Source organism: Solanum stenotomum, chromosome 4, assembly GCF_019186545.1.
Source record: "Solanum stenotomum isolate F172 chromosome 4, ASM1918654v1, whole genome shotgun sequence".
In the NCBI taxonomy this organism is placed as follows: Eukaryota; Viridiplantae; Streptophyta; class Magnoliopsida; order Solanales; family Solanaceae; genus Solanum; species Solanum stenotomum.
The window spans coordinates 48,424,782-48,446,488 of NC_064285.1; the positions used below are offsets into that span (position 1 = coordinate 48,424,782).

At 32.1% G+C, this 21,707-nt stretch overlaps 1 pseudogene; it reads left to right on the forward strand.

The window, feature by feature from the left end:
- Positions 1-19,914: 19,914 nt before the first annotated feature.
- LOC125861542 (uncharacterized) lies at positions 19,915-21,071 on the forward strand (annotated as a pseudogene).
- Positions 21,072-21,707: the final 636 nt, after the last annotated feature.

Sequence of the window (21,707 nt, forward strand, 5' to 3'; positions counted from 1 at the left end):
AAGTGTCAAGAACGCTCATAGTACCATTTTTCAAAAGATTCAATAACAAGGCTCGCCTAATATGTACATCATGTCTTCACACCAAGCACAATCAAGTATCAAGAAGAGCCGACGCCCTGTATCAAGAAGGGTCAAAGCCCAATAATCAAGAGAACCAAGAACCATATTAAAAATGGCTTTCTAGTTCGTACTTAAAATGGACAACTTCCATTCTTAAGACGGACTAAAAATCCAGAGTCAAGATGGCAAATGATCCGAATCAAGAGGCATGCCAACAGTGACAAAGTCACAGCCACAAGAAGGACAAGGTCCCAACAAGAGTGCCAAGTGATCAAGCAATCCGTACAAGTGGGCAAGTTACACAAGCATCTTTAACGTCTTAAAGGATACCAACACGACAATGCAAAGTGACAAGAGGTAACCAAGGTACTAAGATCAACCTTCAGATATACCAGCAGTTAAAAGAGTACAAATACAAGTTTATACACAAACCTCAGTGCTTTAGCAAAGAAACAGTCCAACACAACTTCAAGAGTTCAAACCGTAGACCAACCAATGTATCAAGGTCCTCAACTGGTTCACGAGTATATACAACCTTTAAAATATAATTAAATAACTTTTTTAATCCCTAGCAGCACAATAATATTGATGTAAAACAGTATTATCATCACAAGTAAGATTATCCTGTACAAACACAACTATGCTCCCAAAACAGTGATTCTGGCCAGCCTAGTACCTCATGTCGCAACTTAGATTTGAAAAGGAAAACGGCAAAACTAGACTTTAAAGCCTTCATGAAATATGTAGCTACTTCTCTTAAGGTTGCAAATAAACAAGAATCACCGCAAAATATATTTTGTATAACATGATATAGTCAAAACACTAACAGTTGTTCATACAGGATTTGAAATTCCAAAATCTGGACAGAACTTGTCCTATGTTACCTCCCATATTTCGAATCCATAACAACTAAATAAGAGTTTTACATAAACATAAGCGTTGTAGGTCTACGAATTAGCTTTCCAAATCATATTTATTCACTGTAAACTAAGTTCTAGAGCGAGAGATATGCATAAAATACCAAACACTACCCAGTTCAGAAACAGATTTTGTCACTTACCAACAAGAAGTGTGTGTTCTTGAATTCCAGCCAAAAGGGCCAAGTTTTTCTTTTGTAATTTTGAAGAACAACTGATTAAGAAGGATCTAAGGTTTTTAGACTTGGAAAAAAATGAATTAACTCAAGGAGGTGAAAATATATATAGTCACACAAGTGATGTTTATCACTTGTACAACTGTCTCCAAAAAGGGCTGCCCAAATAGTTGTGTGCTGCCCAAAATGCATACATATACACCTATATATATATCCCTCATCTCCTTTTAAAGTTATACATAATTCTAATTAGAATATTACGAAAATACCCTTATACAATATCTTAAATTACGATCACAATTTATGTTAAGCAAGTTAGCAATTATCACAACATTTCAAGGTCCCAAAATACGACTAAAACATATTCTAGTAATTAAGCAATGGTAAATCGACATGCGACTCTTGGGTAGTATTTAGGGGTGTTACAAATACTACTCCAAAAAAAAATACTTAGCTCATATGTTTTTGAAACAACTTCTTTCTTTGGTTTGAGATAATTACTCAAAACATAGACTAAAAGCTCTCTTGGAATCGAGGTTCCCTTTCTTGCTCAAAACTCTTTTGGAAATCTCAGTTTCCTCTCATCTTAAATGTGAAAACATTTACTATTGGGATTACTTAGTTCCCACATATTATTTTAAAGAAAATGAACTTTACTTTTACTCTTTACTCAACTTCAAAGCTTAAGTCTTAAAACAAAGTTTAAATATTTGTAAAAGACTTCTTAAAATATGGTTCATGCCGAATTATGGACATGAACGACTCAATGCAAGGTTTTCAATAACCAAAGATAGAACTCAATACTTGAAACTCAAGAACTTCAATGATACTACTTATTTCAAGAATGATCAACTCAGAGGGTTCATGCGGAATTATGAGCATGAACTACTCAACTCAAGGATCAAAGATACTTCTCATCTCAAGATTGTTTGACTTATAGAGTTCATGCGGAATTATGGACATGAATAACCCAACTCAAACTTCATGGGTAACATATAATAGACCCATGATTATGAATGTAATCTCAAATGGGTTAGAAACTCACTACTTAAAACTTAGGACATGAGGATACTACTCCTTTCAAAGATACTAAACTGATGGTGTTCATGCGGAAGTTATGGGCATGAATGACTCGACTCAAGGGTCAAAATATCAATATGGAACTCCCGTATACGACTCTTCTCATTCTCTTACTTACTTCCTCAAAACCTAGTTCAAATCAATAGTTGATCTCAAAGGGTTCACAATCGAACTCAAAGGCTTTCTTGAACTCTACTCTTGACTCTCTCTAGAATGTGAATTATGAATTCAAGAGTTATGGTTCATGCTATGAAAGGTCTCATGATGACCAAGCAGACTCATGAATAAATTCTCTTCATGCTCAAGCTCACTTACTCGAATCTTTAAACAAGTTACTAGAAGTTGTAGAAGACTCCACAAAATGACTCAAAGGGACTTTCTTAGAATGTTTAAAAAAATTCTCAAAACTTAACTCTCAACTCTACCTTGAATTTTAATTATGAATTGAAGTTTATGATCAATTTAGGAATGATTTTAGGTGTTTAGAATTAGCTTATAGTAGTTAGAATCGAAAAGGAATGAAGGTGCACTTTAAACGAACTCAAACGGAAAAACCAAAGACAAACTGGATAGGGCAGGCAACACTGGCGCTCTGAGTGGCGGGGGGTGCCGGCCCCTAAACTTCAGAGGAGGGTTTGGGGCACTCTGGCTGGCGCATCGCGCCAGGCCCCAACCCAGAAAACTCGACGAAATTCTTTGCTCGTTTTATCACCCTCTTTCGCCTAGAATCGAACGGTTTTTCCCCAATCACTTAGAATTGATTACTTAACATAAGTACACTCTAATCTACTCAATACATCCCTTAAAGCACTAACTTTGATCTCAAGAAATCATCAAAAACCCAACACAACATGATTTAGAAAGAACTTCAAGAACACCTATCAAGAACTCATCAAGAACTCTAATCTTTCAACTTCAAGAATGAAATTTCACTGAAAATAATATGATTGTCTTATGGGTGATCAAACCCAATACAATGGAAACTTACATACCTCTTAGAGGTTAAACCCATGGCGAAAATCTGCAACAAGACGCAAGAATCTCAACGAACGCTTGATCCTATCCTTTTTTCTCCTCTTTTCTCTTCTTCTTCTCTTCTTGAACTCTCAACTAAAACCCTATGCTAATTTTAGGATTATAAAATTGAACCTAATAGGATTAGTCCCTTAAAAATATTACTAACGATGACTTAAATCTGTTTTGATAAGGAAAAGGCTAAAATACCCCTTACTATTTTCGGCTAAATTTCCTTAACTAGACAGCCTAACTTCAAAAGGTCGTATCTCACTCATCTGACCTCAAAACTTATCAAACTTGGCGGCGTTGGGAAGATAGTTCAAAGATATTTCCTACGGTATCTGGTATCACACCTAAATCATCATGATATATGAGTTATGATTGTTTGAAGTCAACCCAAAACTCATACTTAGCTTAACTTGCAAAATTTCATATTTTGCTATTTCCAATTTAATTCTTTTTGGAACTCAAGGTGATACGTCTAGTGACCTTAACACTTAAGAAATTTTTAATTCCTCGGTAAAATCTTACTTAATATGAAGAACGGTTCGAGTCTTAGTTTGAAAATTTTTCTAGGGTGTTACAATATATCCCCTTTGGAATCATTCGTCCTCGAATGACCACTGGACTGGGTATGGAATGAGGTTACTCTTACTAAGGTCTGAGTATAATGGTATACTCTTATTATATTCAATCTTAACCCAATTCTTTAGGTTCGGGTTCTACACCTCTCTATAGGGAATCTCATCCCAAGGCTATTACTCTTTACCACTACATTGGAGCTTAGTACTCTAGCAACTCCATGGATTCCTACTAACAAACTTCTTCAGAGCCAAATAAGGGCTCTCATTTATATATTTCTCATAGTAAAAACTCATTCTAATCTTCCTCCTTATTCACAACCTTAGATGGAACTATAACACCATCATCATCACGATAGGATCATTAACCTTCTCTTTCTAACATCACTACATTACTAAAAGGACCTATGAAAAGATATCTCACATAACCTTTGGAACTCATTACTATATTATTCTCAACACTTGACTTGATTTCCCATCGTATCATCTCCCCCTTAAGTCTAAAGCTAACACTTGAAAGCTATGGACATATTACATCATCTCTAAATGGTCTACCGCTTCTTTTAATCTAACACTTGGGAGAATTTTATATCATGACTACCAAGCTCTCATTAAGCAAGTACTAAGACCTCTTTCTAAGGTGTTTCTCTTAACCTCTTCTGATTATATACCCTCTTGGTACACCTCTAACTTCTCTCGTTACTCTTGTGACTTAGCCACACTTCACTGCCCTTATCTAAAGGTTAGGGTCTCCCACTTGTACTACTCACATTCATTGCAGCAACATCTCAATTCCTCACCTACTCTCTATCAAGTCTACTAGATCAAATCTAAAGACTAACATCATCACCATCATGTTTCCATTCCTTTTATCATGACACTTATCTCAAATTCAAGCTTAATGTTTATGACTAAACCCAAATATTAATATGATTGCTCGCTTACTATACTAACTTACAACTACTAGATACAAATCCAGAAGCACTCGTCTACTAGGACCTTATGACAAATAGTCAATCGTCACCTCTTAGCCTTCATACTTACAATTACTATCACCTTTGATTTCGCAACATAAGTACTATTCACTCATTCACTATATATCAGTGCCTAATTAGTTCTATTACACTTTGAATATTATGGGCTCTCGCTCAAAAATCATAAGCCTAGCTTAGATCTATAAACTCATGAATACTCTTTCTCTTCTATTCACCACTTACACGTAGTCATTTCCTACACAATGACACTTCATCACCAACTCCTTTCAAGCTACAACACACTCGACCTCCTATGATGTAATCTTCACAACTCATCACTTCTTAGTATACCCATAAGGGAAAACTCCTCATTACTAGCTTACTAAGTACATGACTACGGTAACATAGCTTGTCACAACACCATCTCCCTTACTTAGATTACTAAACCTCTACATACTTTCCTCTAACTCTGGGCTCTTTCACTACTATTGATCATGATCTCATAACTCATGTTACCCTTCAGGGTGAAAATACTACCCAAGCTCTAAACATACTTCCTCATAAGTATCTCAGCTGAAACAAGGCTTAAGGAAAAGAGTACAACTCACTTGTAGCTCAAACGCACGATTCAAATGAATATGGGTGCATTCCTCTAAAACTGAACACTTAACTTACTCTTGGACTTCTCTTAGGCCCCTTTGGAGTCTCATTACTTCCTCAAAACTCTTGCTAAGAACAATTCATCGACAAAGAACTGACTCTTCTTTTCAACCACCTCTAGTATGATGGGTAGTCGAACGATTCTGAGAAACGTACGAGTTAGAATAAGTCTCTATGACATATCTCTATTGCATGATTAGGAGGCTCACCATAGCTAACTCGAACTCTTAGATGTATCAACGAAGTTCCTATTGATGATCCTAAATACCTGTGTCTGCATCAATAGAAGATGCAAGCCAAATGGCTCAGTACGTGGAATGTACGAGCATGTAAAGGGAATTCTAAAACATAAACCTAAGCTTGAACTTGATAAAATGTGGAAACATACTTACCTCCTTTCAAACTTACTCCACTCAAGGAATACTAAAGGATACTCAAAACTACTCAACTTACTCAACTCAGAAGTACTCAAGGATAAGATACTCAACTCACAGATTAGATACTCAACTCAAAGATATGATACTCGACTCTAGGTACTCAACTCAATATAAAGCACTAATATACATGCAATATATGGAAAGCTTTATAAACAATAAAAACAACTTAGTTCGTTAAAGAAAATGCAATAACAAACTTAACTTTACTTATACAATAAAGTAATATAGTCTATGTGGGAGATTCTCTAACCGACAACCACTACTATGAGCCTAAGTGATGATACGGCGTCTTGCCCATGCTGCCTACACTGTCATATGCTTTGTCGTTATATAAAACACTTAATTTAGTGCATCCACTAGCTTAACTAATGTGATCATGTAAAAAGTACGACCCATTAATACCGATGATGGCTACATGGTTTATGGATTTTTGAGTTAATATGAACTCGCATCCCTATATCGGTGCTCAATACTACTCCCAAAAATATACTTAGCTCATATGTTTTTAAAACAACTTTTTTCTTTGGTTTGAGATAATTACTCAAAACTTAACTTAAAAGCTATCTTGGAATCGAAGTTCCCTTTCTTGCTCAAAACTCTTTTGGAAATCTCAGTTTCCTCTCATCTTAAATGTGAAAACATTTACTTTTGGGATTACTTAGTTCCCATATATCATTTTAAAGAAAATGAACTTTACTCTTACTTTTTACTCAACTTCAAAGCTTAAGTCTTAAAACAAAGTTTAAATAATTGTAAAAGACTTCTTAAAATATGGTTCATTCTGAATTATGGACATGAACGACTCAATGCAAGGTTTTCAATAACCAAAGATAGTACTGAATACTTGGAACTCAAGAAATTCAATTATACTACTCATTTCAAGAATGATCAACTCAGAGGGCTCATGCGGAATTATGAGTACGAACTACTCAACTCAAGGACTCAAAGATACTTCTCATCTCAAGATTGTTCGACTTATAAAGTTCATGCAGAATTACGGACATGAATAACCCAACTCAAACTTCATGGGTAACATGTAATAATCCCATGATTAGGAATGTAATCTCAAATGGGTTAGAAACTCAGTACTTAAGACTTAGGACAAGGGGATACTACTCCTTTCAAAGATACTAAACTAATGGATTTCATGCGGAAGTTATGGGCATGAATGACTCGACTCAAGGGTCAAAATATCAATATGGAAACCTCGTATATGACTCTTCTCATTCTCCTACTTACTTCCTCAAAATGTAGTTCAAATCAATGGTTGATCTCAAAGGGTTCACAATCGAACTCAAAGGCCTTCTTGAACTCTACTCTTAACTCTCTCTTTAATGTGAATTATGAATTCAAGAGTTATGGTTCATGCTATGAAAGATCTCATGATGACCAAGTAGACTCATGAATAAATTCTCCTCACTGTCATGCTCACTTACTCGAATCTTGAAACAAGTTACTAGAAGTTGTAGAAGACTCCACAAAAGGACTCAAAGGGACTTTCTTAGAATGTTGTAAAAAATTTCTCAAAACTTAACTCTCAACTCTACCTTGAATTTTAATTATGAATTCAAGGTTATGATCAAGTTAGGAATGATTTTAGGTGTTTAGAAGTAGCTTAGAGTAGTTAGAATCTAAAAGGAATGAAGGTGCACTTTAAACAAACTCAAACGGAGAAACCAAAGACAAACTGGATAGGGCAGGCGACCCTGGCGCTCTGAGTGGCGTGGGGCGCCAGCCCCTAAACTTCAGAGGAGGGTTTGGGGCACTCTGGCTGGCGCATCGCGCCAGGCCCCAACCTAGAAAACTCGACGAAATTCTTTGCTCGTTTTCTCACCCTATTTCACCTAGAATCGAACGGTTTCTTCCCCAATCACTTAGAATTGATTACTTAAAATAAGTTCACTCTAATCTACTCAATACATCCTTTAAAACACTCACTTTGATCTCAAGAAATCATCAAAAATCCAACACAACAAGATTTAGAAAGAACTTCAAGAACACCTATCAAGAACTCTAATCTTTCAACTTCAAGAATGAAATTTCGCTGAAAATAATATGATTGGCATGTGGGTGAACAAACCCAACACTATAGAAGCTTACATACCTCTTAGGGATTAAACCTATGGCGAAAATCCGCAACAAGACGCAAGAATCTCGACGAACGCTTGAAGCTCTCCTTTTTTCTCCTCGTTTCTCTTCTTCTTTTCTCTTCTTGAACTCTCAACTAAAACCCTAGGCTAATTTTAGGATTATAAAACTGAACCTAATAGGATTAGACCCTTAAAAATATTACCAAAAACAACTTAAATCTGTTTGGATAAGGAAAAGATTAAAATACCCCTTACTATTTCCGGCTAACTTTCCTTAACTGGACAGCCTAACTTCAAAAGGTCATATCTCACTCATCCGACCTCGAAACTTAGTAAACTTGGCAGCGTTGGAAAGATAATTCAAAGATCTTTTCTACGGTATCTGGTATCACATCTAAATTATCATTAGCTATAAGTTATGGTCGTTAGAAGTCGACCCAAAACTCATACTTAGCTTAACTTGCAAAATTTCAGATTTTGCTATTTCCAATTTAATTCTTTTTGGAACTCAAGGTGATACATCTAGTGACCTTAACACTTAAGAAATTTCTAATTCCTTGGTAAAATCTCACTCACTACGAAGAACGGTTCGAGTCTTAGTTCGAAAATTTTCTGGGGTGTTACAATTATGGTATGCTTCCGCAGTGCATATAGTTTTCCAACAATTGGCATCAAGAGTTATACTTACATCTTTATAGATAACATAAAATATATGTATGTGCAATTGTATGTATGATTCGTGGTTGGTAAATATATTTTTATCGCGAAAAGAACGAATCAAATGAAACTTGAAGGTTTTTGATTCGTTGGCTAAAGTACATACACTCTTAAATTGTGAGATGATCAAGAGGGCAAAACGTATTGGCGACATTTTTTCTCTTTCACATGGGAAGGGACAACAATAGTAAACACTTGTCCTAATGATTATTCAAAGTCCTTTATTTTTAATTTAATGGAACCCAAATTGAAAACATTTCATCAGATCAAAGAAAATTAAAGTTCAATGGACTTCTTTTATTTAATAAATTAAATTTTGAACTTCTGCACATGTAATATTTTATTTTTTTGGCGGCTAGTTGCAATTTTTTGGGTTGTTTCTTATTAATCAATCAAATTTCCAATTCTCGATAAGAAAGGGAATCATAGAGGTCGTTGATGAAAAAATTATCATTGAACTGATTGTGAAGTATTTTTTTAATTTTATAAAATTTGTTCTTGACTAATTATTGACTCCAAACCTTATTAAGTGGCGGGGGCAGTCACTCTTCAGTTCAATTGCATTATTTTTTTTATTTTTGTTCAATAATGAATTGAGCATATTATTCATTACATATATATATATATATATATATACACACACATCAAATTTGCAAAGCTTGATAAGAAAGGGAATCATAGAGGTTGTTGATGAACAAATTATCATTGAACTGAATGTGAAGTATTTTTTTAACTTTATAAAATTTGTTCTTGACTAATTGTTGACTCCAAACCTTATTAAGTGGCGGGGGCAGTCACTCTTCAGGTCAATTGGATTATTTTTTTTCTTTTTGTTCAATAATTTATTGAGCATATTATTCATTACATATATATGTATGTATGTATGTATCAATTTGTATAAATTAAGAATTTTTTGGTTAATAAATAGTTATCACTTAGTGGTTTATTTATTTGAAATCGTTGAAAATTCTTTAGACTTTATACATGTGATAATATATTTTGTACTACATGAATTGAAAATTGTGATTAATAAATAGGATTCACTAAAATAATCTATTTATTTGAGTCATTAGAAGATTCTCAATTCATCATGTATAAATTATTCTAAGTGAATATTAGTGGTAAATATTTATTTACGTAAATGGTGATTTACCTTAAAATACTAGTAATGCTTAATTAATTCATAACTAGAGATATCGAGGTTTTCACTCAAAAGAGAAACATATTATCTAGGATTCTCAAGTGTATTAATTTAGAGAATAATTTATTATAAGATGGTATTGAGTGTCTTAGCCAAAGGAAGGACACAACGTATGTTTCATGCTCATGAGATAATTATAAAAAGAGAATGAAAATTTGAATCATGTCATTTTAATCTCTAACTATGTCGAAAACGATATATATATATATATATATATATATATATATATGTATGTATGTATGTATGTATGTATGTATGTATCAATTTGTATAAATTAAGAATTTTTTGGTTAATAAATAGTTATCACTTAAGTGGTTTATTTATTTGAAATCGTTGAAAGTTCTTTAGACTTTATACATGTGATAATATATTTTGTAGTACATGAATTGAAAATTGTGATTAATAAATAGGATTCACTAAAATGATCTATTTATTTGAGTCATTAGAAGATTCTCAATTCATCATGTATAAATTATTCTAAGTGAACATTAGTGGTAAATATTTATTTACGTAAATGGTGATTTACCTTAAAATACTAGTAATGCTTAATTAATTCATAACTAGATATATCAAGGTTTTCACTCAAAAGAGAAACATATTATCTTGGATTCTCAAGTGTATTAATTTAGAGAATAATTTATTATAAGATGGTATTGAGTGTCTTAGCCAAAGGAAGGACACAACGTATGTTTCATGCTCATGAGATAATTATAAAAAGAGAATGAAAATTTGAATCATGTCATTTTAATCTCTAACTATGTCGAAAATGATATATATATATATATATATATATATATATATATGTATGTATGTATGTATGTATGTATGTATCAATTTGTATAAATTAAGAATTTTTTGGTTAATAAATAGTTATCACTTAAGTGGTTTATTTATTTGAAATCGTTGAAAATTCTTTAGACTTTATACATGTGATAATATATTTTGTACTACATGAATTGAAAATTGTGATTAATAAATAGGATTCACTAAAATGATCTATTTATTTGAGTCATTAGAAGATTCTCAATTCATCATGTATAAATTATTCTAAGTGAATATTAGTGGTAAATATTTATTTACGTAAATGGTGATTTACCTTAAAATACTAGTAATGCTTAATTAATTGATAACTAGAGATATCGAGGTTTTCACTCAAAAGAGAAACATATTATCTTGGATTCTCAAGTGTATTAATTTAGAGAATAATTTATTATAAGATGGTATTGAGTGTCTTAGCCAAAGGAAGGACACAACATATGTTTCATGCTCATGAGATAATTATAAAAAAGAGAATGAAAATCTGAATCATGTCATTTTAATCTTTAACTATGTCTAAAACGATTATTTTTCAAATTTGATCATAATTTAGGTGGTCATGGATTTCTTGATCTTTGATTGACTTGAAACTTGATGGTTCCATTGAAAATTATTTAGATGGGTTTTAGGTAGTTTGTCGGATTAAAATTTGATCTGAATATGATAAATTCATATTGTGTTAATTCCTAAAGATACTTAATCCACTTGAATTTGAATTTGGTCACAGCTTTGAAAATATTTTTTATAGACTCCAATTGACCTGAAATTTGGTAAGTTCATTGATGACGTACTAATAAGAAATACTCATTGCTATGTGGTTATAGTTTTGAGGCACTTAAAATGGTTTTTAAGTCGTTCTTTGGAATTAAAATGTGATTTAGTATGAATATAATACTTTATATATGTTTTATTTATGTTAAATGTGGTAAATGATTATACGTGATGAGTTAACATGAATTGATATATGATAAGGATATGGATCTGATTATTTTTCTTAAATCGTTTGATTCTGAATTTGATCATAGCTTTGGAGATAAATATTATTTTTGAACTCTGATTGATCAGAAACTCAGTAGGTTCATCACAAACAATCAAATTAAGAATACTCATTGTTATACAATGATTTGTAATTTGAGGTGTTGATATGATGTTTTTGGATAAACTTTTTCTTGTATCTTGAAAATTAATTTAAATGAAAATTACTCAACTATGGTACAGTGGTGATAGAGATTGTTCTCTATGGTCTTCATAACTAAATTTTAGTGAAGTATTAAGTTCATGTGTTGGCTTAGACCTTCTCCATATCGGATGAAATTAATACAAGTCATACAAATTTAATTCTAGTTTTGATGATTTTTATTGACTCTTCCTATCTGAGTAATATTTGATTAGATCAATGATCTAGGGATAATGATATTCACTTGACATAAATCAACATATAGTACTATCCATCTAAGCTAGCTTTTGTTCTAAATTTGTGGGAGTGAATTTATGACATCACATATGTAGGTTGCATGAGTACTTATTTTTCATCAAAATTTATCGTTCAAGATGCATGGATATCCATGAGATGTGTTTTGAAATTTAATGTTCAATGTATACATAAACATGCTGATTTTTTTTAAAATAGTATTAAGATGATGTAAATAGTTTTAGAATTTTGTTCTTTGTTCTTGATTCGTGTATCTATTTCACAAATGCTGATAGGTGATAACAATTTTCGAACTCCAAAAAAAAAATTAATTTCATTTTGGCCAAACAACATTTTCAACCAAATTGATCATAGTTTTGGAATTCGAAAATAGGGACTCTGATTGGTCTGAAATTTGGTAGATTCATAAGAACGACCTACTAAGAAGTATATTTGATCGTTATATGAGTTTTTGGACATATTTGGTTATAGGGATCCCTCCCTTGATTACCAAGATTAAATAGTAGTGAAGTGTTAGTTTCATGTGCTGGTTTAGACCTTCCTCCATATCGGATGAAATTAATACAAGTCACTAAGAATTTAATTGCTAGTTTTGATAATCTGTATTAACTCTCCTAAACTGAGTGATATATGATTGAATTAATGTAACTAGGGTGATTTTCACTTGACTCAAACTAATAGTATACTCTATATCTGAGTTAGATCTGTATAAGTTTATGAAGTGAATATCGGTCATTGTACATGTGCATTGCATGAGTAGTTCTACAATTCGATCGATTGGCAATTCAAGATGTGTGGATATATATGTATAAATGAGCCTTGAATTTTGTTAATTAGGATTATTCGACATATTATGATATATTTAATGTATTATATCTCAAATTCCCAATAGACTTTACAGACTTACTTAATACTACTCAAGTATTTACTTCGATAGAGATAAGATATTAATTCAAAAAAATTGCATTATATATATTCATGTTAGAATGAAATTATTTTTGGTCTCTATCTAAATAAGAGATGGACACTAAATATAATTTTCTTGTAACTCTTTTGAGTTGGATAAATATGTTATCTCTTATTGTATATTCATGCATGATTTTTTTTCTCATGAATTGAATACTTATCTATCTCAAAAGAGAAAATATCTTTTAAATTGAATGAAACTTATTTGTACACTAGCGTTTGCGTCATTTATTCTGGATAGAACTTTGAAGTTGATTAAAGAATGGACATAATGGTTCATTGAAAGTGAAGTCACTACCAACATGTGAGTCATGCTTATAAAAAAAATGACTAAGAGACCTTTCCTCTTAAAAAGGAAATAAAGGTAGTGATAAGTTAGAATTAATCTATTCTGATTTGTGCGGTAAATGATCATTCAGGCAAGAGGTGAATTTGAGTATTATGAGATTTTCAGAAGGTTTCTCATGATATGAATTTATATTTTTGATGTTCTGTAAGTCTGAATGTCTTTATAAACTCAAAATTTTAAGACAAATGAAAATAACATCATGAAAAATCTATAAAGTCACTGCAATTTGATTGTAGTGACATATACCTCTCTGCAGAGCTGATGAGTCACTTATCTGATAGAATAATTGCATTTCAATTGTCTACACCAGACACTCAACAATATATTGGTGTAAAAGAGAAAATAAATAGACTTTTATGAAGATGATAAGATTAATAATTGGCTTATTCATTGTTGTTTTGTTTCTTTTGAGATATGTTATAAGAACTACATATCACATTTGAATTCAATTCCTATCCAATCAGGAATGAAATGTGTGTATTAATTGGATACCCAAAAAGAATGAAAGAAGGTTTATTTTATTGTCCTAAAGAAAATAAGGCAATTGTTAAGACAATTGTCAGATTTCTAGAAAAGGATTATTTAGTAATCCATGCTCCTAGAAGAAAACTTGTTTTGCAGGAACTGAACAAAGAAATAACAAATGAGTCAGTTGTAAATTCAGACACTCAAAAACATCTAACCGGTATGTCAGAATTGACGTTTCATTGCATTTACATAGTGGGAGAAACGTTACTAGACATAACAATACTACTACCTCAAGTAGTGAAAGTGATGTTGGGCAAATTAAAGAACACTACATGAAACAGTTGTTAATATTTCATTACCGAAAGGTTTTAAGGAAAATATTAAGACTCAAGAACATGAAAGTGTGACTATTGTAGTAATACTTAGCATAACGAAGATTGATTGGTTTTGTATGTTTAAGAGGACTTTCATGATAGAACTCATGTAAAGAAGTAAACTTTTGAAAGGTTTCATGATAGGGCCTCTGAAGATCTAATACTAAAACGATAAGTTACAACTCAACATTAATAGACGAAGTTGCATAGAAAAACAACTTGGTAAGATCCTTTTGATAAGAAATATAAAAGGAATATTTGTGAAAGTTGTAAATGCATTGTTAACAGTCTAAGTGGGAGATTGTTAGGGTATATACTATTAATCATGTGCTTAGAAATAGTAGTCTAACAATTTTCAAGATTAAATATCTTAGTGGGAGATTGTTAGGGTATATACTATTAATCATGCATTTAGATATAGTACATTATAACAATCGTGATGGTTAAAAGTCTAAGTGCGAGATTGTTGGGATATATACTATTAACCACATGTTTAGATAAAGTATTTATTATAGAATAATTTTTTATTCATTTTAATAGATCATATATTCGTTTATGGTATTTGTTTACTTATATAGTAGATGATTTAGTGTATAAAGTTTAAGCTTATACATAGAAATTAAATCATCGGTTCTTATAAGTATAAAGTTTTTTTGTTCACAATCTAAGATGGGAATTGGACATGCCATCGGTACGATTGTAGCACAAGATTATATGTAGTTTATCTTGATTATGGGAATGGTATAGTTCCAACTTCTTGTGCTAGTGCATTTTGTATGTATTGAACGGGACCGAGTAGAGATAGTTGATTTAGACTGACTGACTAAAGCATATTCTCTAAACTATTAAATGTACTTATAATCTTAATCTTGATATAACTATTATGATTTGTAGATGTTAATTTTTGTTTTGATTTATTAAAATGTGAGATTCTAAGATGGGTCAATATTCCTGGAAGATTGGATGATGATATTGGTGAAATAATAAGTTAGTTGACGGAATCCATGTCTCGATATAGAGATTGATGATATGCCTTTTTGAAAAGCTTAAAAGTTTTCATCGTGTCAAAACCTTGCAAGTGGATTTATGAATCCGGCAAATGAAATAAGTTAAGCAGTGCTCTAAAGGAAATTGATCGTTGAATTAAGTTAGTCAGTAATTTATTGATTAGTATCTGTAATCTTAACATGGAAAATTACATATGTGTTTAACGGAGAATTTTGAAATATAAATAGAGGAGTGCAATTACAAATTTCTAGTGGAATGATTTGTAATTTATTATGGTAAGAATAAATCAAATTAATTATTTGAAATTATTTTCATAAAAGAAAGCCTTAGTAATTAATTTTGTGGTCCCTACCGTGCCCATATTTAACTAGAACTCAAAGTCTATTCTAAAGGGAAAAAGGAGAAGTATGTGTATTTCTCTATTCTAAGGTAAGGGAGAAGTATATCAGTTTTTCTATTCTAAGGAAAGGGAGAATGACATGACTTTTTCTATTCTAAGGAAAGGGAGATGTACATAGGAAAGACGTGGTATTCCTTCTCCTTGGACTAGGAAGAAATCTCTATAAATAGGGATTCTTCTAACCTTTGAAAGAGATAACTTATATATAAAATACTTGCCCACCCAAGTATTGAGAGAGTTCGAAAGTGAACTTGGGATCACTGTAGAAGATTGCAGAACTGTTGTCCAATTTGTGGACTAGCTTGTGGATTCGTTTGAAGGTTCTATCTTGTGGATTTGATTGAAGGTATCTGCTCACGCTTTAAGAGGTAATCCTTGAATTAAATTTCAAAAACTTTATGTGATCTAGAATGATTATATATGTTCTAGCATAAACTATTTGTTGTCTATTATTCATGTTAGTATGATTATGGTATGCTTCCGTTGTGCATATAGTTTTCCAACATATATAATACTAACAAATGTGTGTAATGAGAGAATTATTCTTTATAGTTTGCATCCATATCTTAACAACCAATTTTTAAGTCTCATTTTGCTGCAAAAGTCGTTAATCAGTTCTTCTTCTAAACTTATATGAACATGATCTAACTTTATAACACCAATCTCAAAAACAAATTCTTCTTCATTTTCTACTTACGTCAAATAGTTATTGTTGGAAATATCTATTGGGTCGGGTCCACCCATTAGGGTTGTTAATAAGCATGTAAGCCCATTAGTTTGTCCTCCTCCTTAACCCTAACCCTTACTATATGAATACACAATTATGGATGCAAGAAAACAAAGTTTTTCCACATTAGATGATGACTAGGGTTTACAATAGATAAAATGCTCTGCATCCCTAAATGATACTTTGGTTATGACAAATGGAGTTCACCCGCTTTGTGAGGACCAAGTTGTAGTTGTTGAAGATCTGTTTCTGTTGTGGAAAATCCAGTAAGTCTTCTAAACTAGTATTTATGATTCAAATTCAACAAATGTAAAATTAAGGATCTTTTTTCAATCAGCACAATCTTTTGAATTTTTCACAAATATGAGAATATAGTGAACGTTCATTGATGAATTCTTCCTTCTTTCCATTTCAAATTACTATGAAAGAATTTGAGTGAAATCACTTCCAAAAATGACTACTTGAATTAATTTATTTCAGATTAAGTCCTAAAAAAATTTCCAATGTCTCTTTTTGGAGTAGCTTTATTAGGGGTGTGCAAAAATCGAGTCGGCTAATAAACTGAACCAAAAAATGCTGTTGATTTGTTACTAGTGGGTTATTGGATTAACGGATTTTTAACGGTTTTATATTTAAAATTATCAATTTATTGGTTCGTTTTTGGCTCTTTAATACTCCCTCCGTCCCTTTTTAGTTGTCCACTTTAGAAATGGCACACAGATTAAGGCAACAATGATTAGCACAGTGAAGTTACAATTTTATCCTTATGACAACTTTTCACTTCAAAATTACAACCACTTATTTGAATTCAAGTGAAATAAATTGGAGGGAAACAACATACACTTTTACAATTTTCAAGAAGTGTAAATAAGGGTATAATAGGAAAAAATTTGTTGTTCTTTTTTGATTTGTCAAAATGGACAACTAAATAGGGACAACTAAAAAAGGAAATATGGACAAGTAAATAGGGACGGAGGGAGTATTGGGTAATTAGGTACACCGATAACCCATTAAGACTGTAGTAATTTAATACTTTACCCTACATAAATATTAATCTCAATAACATATTGGTTACTACCATCGCCCTTTAACCTTCAATTCACACTTCACAGTGACTTTGAGTTCAACTGCACATTATACAAAACGTCAAAACCTTAAGTAAGAACCATGTTCCTCTTAATTTCTCTTTGTGTTACACTTGTATAGTTCTTTTCATGTTAGGTATTACTGTTTCATTTTTATGAGCATTTATTACATTATTGTCTTGTCACGTCAGTTTGTTGGATAATTCATATATTTGATTTATTATAAGCATTTTCTTATTGGTGAAATCAAAAACCATACCATTAAGAAACAAAATTGATAAATTGAAAACCGATAAAAAAAAATATCTTATTGGTTTGATTATTGGCTTAACGTATTTAAAAATTGAAAACTGATAATACATTAACCGAACTGAACCGACCAATGCTCACCCTTGAGCTTTATAGCAAATGATCATCTTTCATCTTTTAATTTCTCATGCATCTGATGCATTGTTTAGATTTTAAAAGATCCTTTTGAGAAACATAAAATTTGGATGAGAGAAAAATTAAACTACAATCTAAAATTATTATAAGTTATTACAAATGTTTGACGACAGTCTGATGTAAGGTTGATCAATATTTAAGCAAATGTTAAACCAAATCTAACGTTATCTTGGAAAAGGCTATATTTTTAGTCAGTTTGATCAAACTTCTAAAATCAACTTATTTTGAAAAGAACATAACACATAAAAAGGCACTCAAAATTGGCCTAAGGCGACAAGTAAGCACTCCAATTGTGAGAGTGCACATCTACATCTCAACTCATCTTCACTATATCAATTGAACGATCCAACTTACAAAATGATCATCTATACACCTTTAAACTTTATGTGTCATGTCAACATCTGATGTCCACGTGATACATTGGACATGATTTTGAGTGTTTAGTTGCTAGATCAAGTTGAGGTGTCTAGATGTGTACTTTACAAGATATAGTGCTTACTTGACAACTCAGTCCAAGTTTGAGTGTCCGTTTATGTATAATGCCTTTCGAAAAAAAACTTTTAGGATCTTATTTTCCTCTTTCTCTTCTTGTATCGAAACATTTACCATTGTCTTTGTAGAAGGTAAGTCAAGAAGCTGAGAAGGCCTTGGAGTAAGGGGAAAAAATTCATCAACATTTCCATCTCAAGTCGGCCAGTAAGCTCTTGTTACATCTGCCAAAATAAATAGCCAATATAAGTAAACGAACAAGCAGAATGCTTCCTATCTTTTCATTTTCTGATATTGCCTATTTCTTCCGGCAGAGTTGCAAGTGCCTACTAGCCGACTAGAGATGAAAATGTTGACGATTTTTTGTCCCCATTACTCCAAGACCCTTCTCTGTTATGCTTGTTGAATTATCCTCTGCAAACAGAATGGTTATGCTTGTTGAATTATCCTCTGCAAACAGAATGGTTATGCTTCGTTACAGGAAGAGAAGAGGAAAAACAATCAGAAAATGGAAATTTTGCAAGAAGATCTCTCAGATATATGGAGATTGGATTTATGATCTATTCCTACCCCCCACCTCTTACCAAGCAATGCCGAGAGCTGCTCTTTTAGTTTACAATGTATTATCTCCTTTACGCCAATGGACTCGGAGCCTGTTTGCATCGACTTGAAAAAAGTAGTTTTTAAGTAAAAAAAAAAAAGTCAAACTATAATGACTTTCAAGTCAAAAAATAAAAAGTAGGGGGAGACCTACTTTTGGTTTTTAGGTAATTTGAAGTCATTTAAAATTTATTTTAAGTCATTTTTTACCTTGTCAAACACTTCCTAACTTATTGTCATTTTAAACTTATTTTAAGTTATTTGTTATATTTACTAAACATTTCCAGAAATCAAAAACTGACTTAAAAGTACGTTTAAGTCAATCCAAACACCCTCTCAATCCCACATGTATCAAAAACTATGAGGGAGATTAAAATTGTGTCTACCTTCCTACAGTTGATGCATTAAGCATTTTTTCCTATTTGGTGTCAAAAACTTTTTAAATTTTGAACTGCATATTTTTTTGGTTTATGGTAATATCTATTAGAATTTCATAGAAAGAGAGAAAAACAAAATCATACACAAAGTTTAAAAAAGGAAAGGAGACTTCTATAATTTGTGGTCTAAAATACTCTATCATTTGTATAACTATAAATTATTTAATCAAGGATAAAAAGGAATTATAAAGTTAAATTATTTCCAATTATAGAAATGTGATATTCTAGATATTTACGTATATGCATTTTTTTAAAATTAGTATTCCTAGTTTATATAGGTCCTTTTTCAGTAGGCATAACCTATAATTGCAAGAATCATAACCTCCAAACCTACGATGGTTAAGTGATGAGGAGAACAAATGGGAGAAAACAATTTAGGACTAAATTTACTCAAGATCACAACGAAAGAATGTTGGAATTCAAGTGGAAATTGCAGAAGCGAGACAAAGAGCTGATTTACGAGTTTTGCAAATCGGAGTAGAAAAAACGGGTTTTAAGGTATGGTTGCATAGTAATAATAACAAGGAGAATACTAGCACACCTACCGTTGATATATTTCATGAATGCCTCATTCTTAAAATACCTTAGTTTTAAAAAAGCAACACGGATGAGCATTTTCTCCGAAACATGGCTGCAAGCCTGTCGACTCTTTCCAACTTGAAATTCCGAGTTGAATATTTCAAAGGTGATTTGAAAAGTAGTGGATGATATCATGAAGAGATATAGGGACAGAAAAATTCATATAGAAAAGTTTGAATTATCAGAGAACAACCATCATTCGTTCTTTTGATAATTGTCGTGAAGTTTTAGCTTTCCCTCTAATTGATAAGTGGTTTGACATTGCACTTATGAAAGGTGTAAAAGATCTTGAACTCTACTTAACATCATAGCCCTTGGTGCACAGTAAATTCTTTAAGAGAATGGGTTATGAAGTGTTGTACTGTTTTACCTGTTTCGTTATCCAGTGTTGTTGTGAATTATAGTTCTTTGAGAAAACTCTCTCTATCGTTTATATCATTAGACGAAAACATGCTACAGACTCTATTTAATAGTTTTCCATTGATTGAATCTTTCATCTTTGAGTATTACTGGGGCATGATAACGTTTGAGCTGGTGAATCTTCAAAAGATAAAGTTATTTCCCTAAAGGTCAGCTTGGAGATTCGGTATTGTGGAGGCTTATGGGAGATTGATGCTCCAAATTTGGTATCACTTGAGTACACATGGAATCAAATTCCTCAACTGATAATTGAATCAAGACAACTGAAGCACTTGAAAATCACTCTTCAGTGCTACGACTATTTAAATGCTGGATGGTTTTGTAAGTTGAGGAGTTGTCATCCTAGAAGACTTAACCTGCAATGAACAAGAGAAACACTTACATTTTTCGTTGATCATTTGCTGTATATGAAGAATTCGAGAAGCAAACCTTGGTAGTAAAAGCCTAAAAACTTGATAGGAGTAAGAAGAGTTTGCATCCCGTGGAAAGCAAAAGTGGGGAGCGGGTTACAAGGAACCTTGAAAAGTGAGATACATGTTATATTTTATTCTATAATTTATATTTTCAGGTTAGACCCTAGATACTTTGACTCAAAATTTAAGATTTCACATCAGCTAGTCTTTTATCAAACATGATTAAGTTGGAAATATCAAGGCACAAGGACAATATGTTTGATTTTCAGTTTTCTTTGTAGTTCATGTGGATTTGTTATACGTCCTTTCGAATTATAGATATCGTTCAGAAAATGACTCGGGAACTCATATGTTGTGGTTAATATTTCTCTCTGTCAAAGTTTACAGATAATTTAGCAATGTACATCTCTAAGGCTTGGCTATGGTTGTTCTTTTGTACTTTAAAATCATGTTTGAAACCGAAATAGTGAAAACGATAGACCCTACGTCATGTCCTGTCATAGAATTGTAAATATTGGATGAGTATGGAATTAACAACCAATTAACTCCTTGGTTTGTTTCAACATGGATGAGTATGGAATTGACATCATGTCCTGTCATTGTTCTGTTTTGGACTTGTGATATCTCACACTCAACCTGCTGTTTCATACTGGTAAAGTGTTTTCCTTCTTCTAAGATGCTCTCAAGCACTTTGTATGGAAAAGTTTGTGTCTGTAAACCATTTGAAGTACTTATCAGATTGATTACAACAGATGGTGATGTTCTGAAGTTTTAGTTTTTTTATATCCAA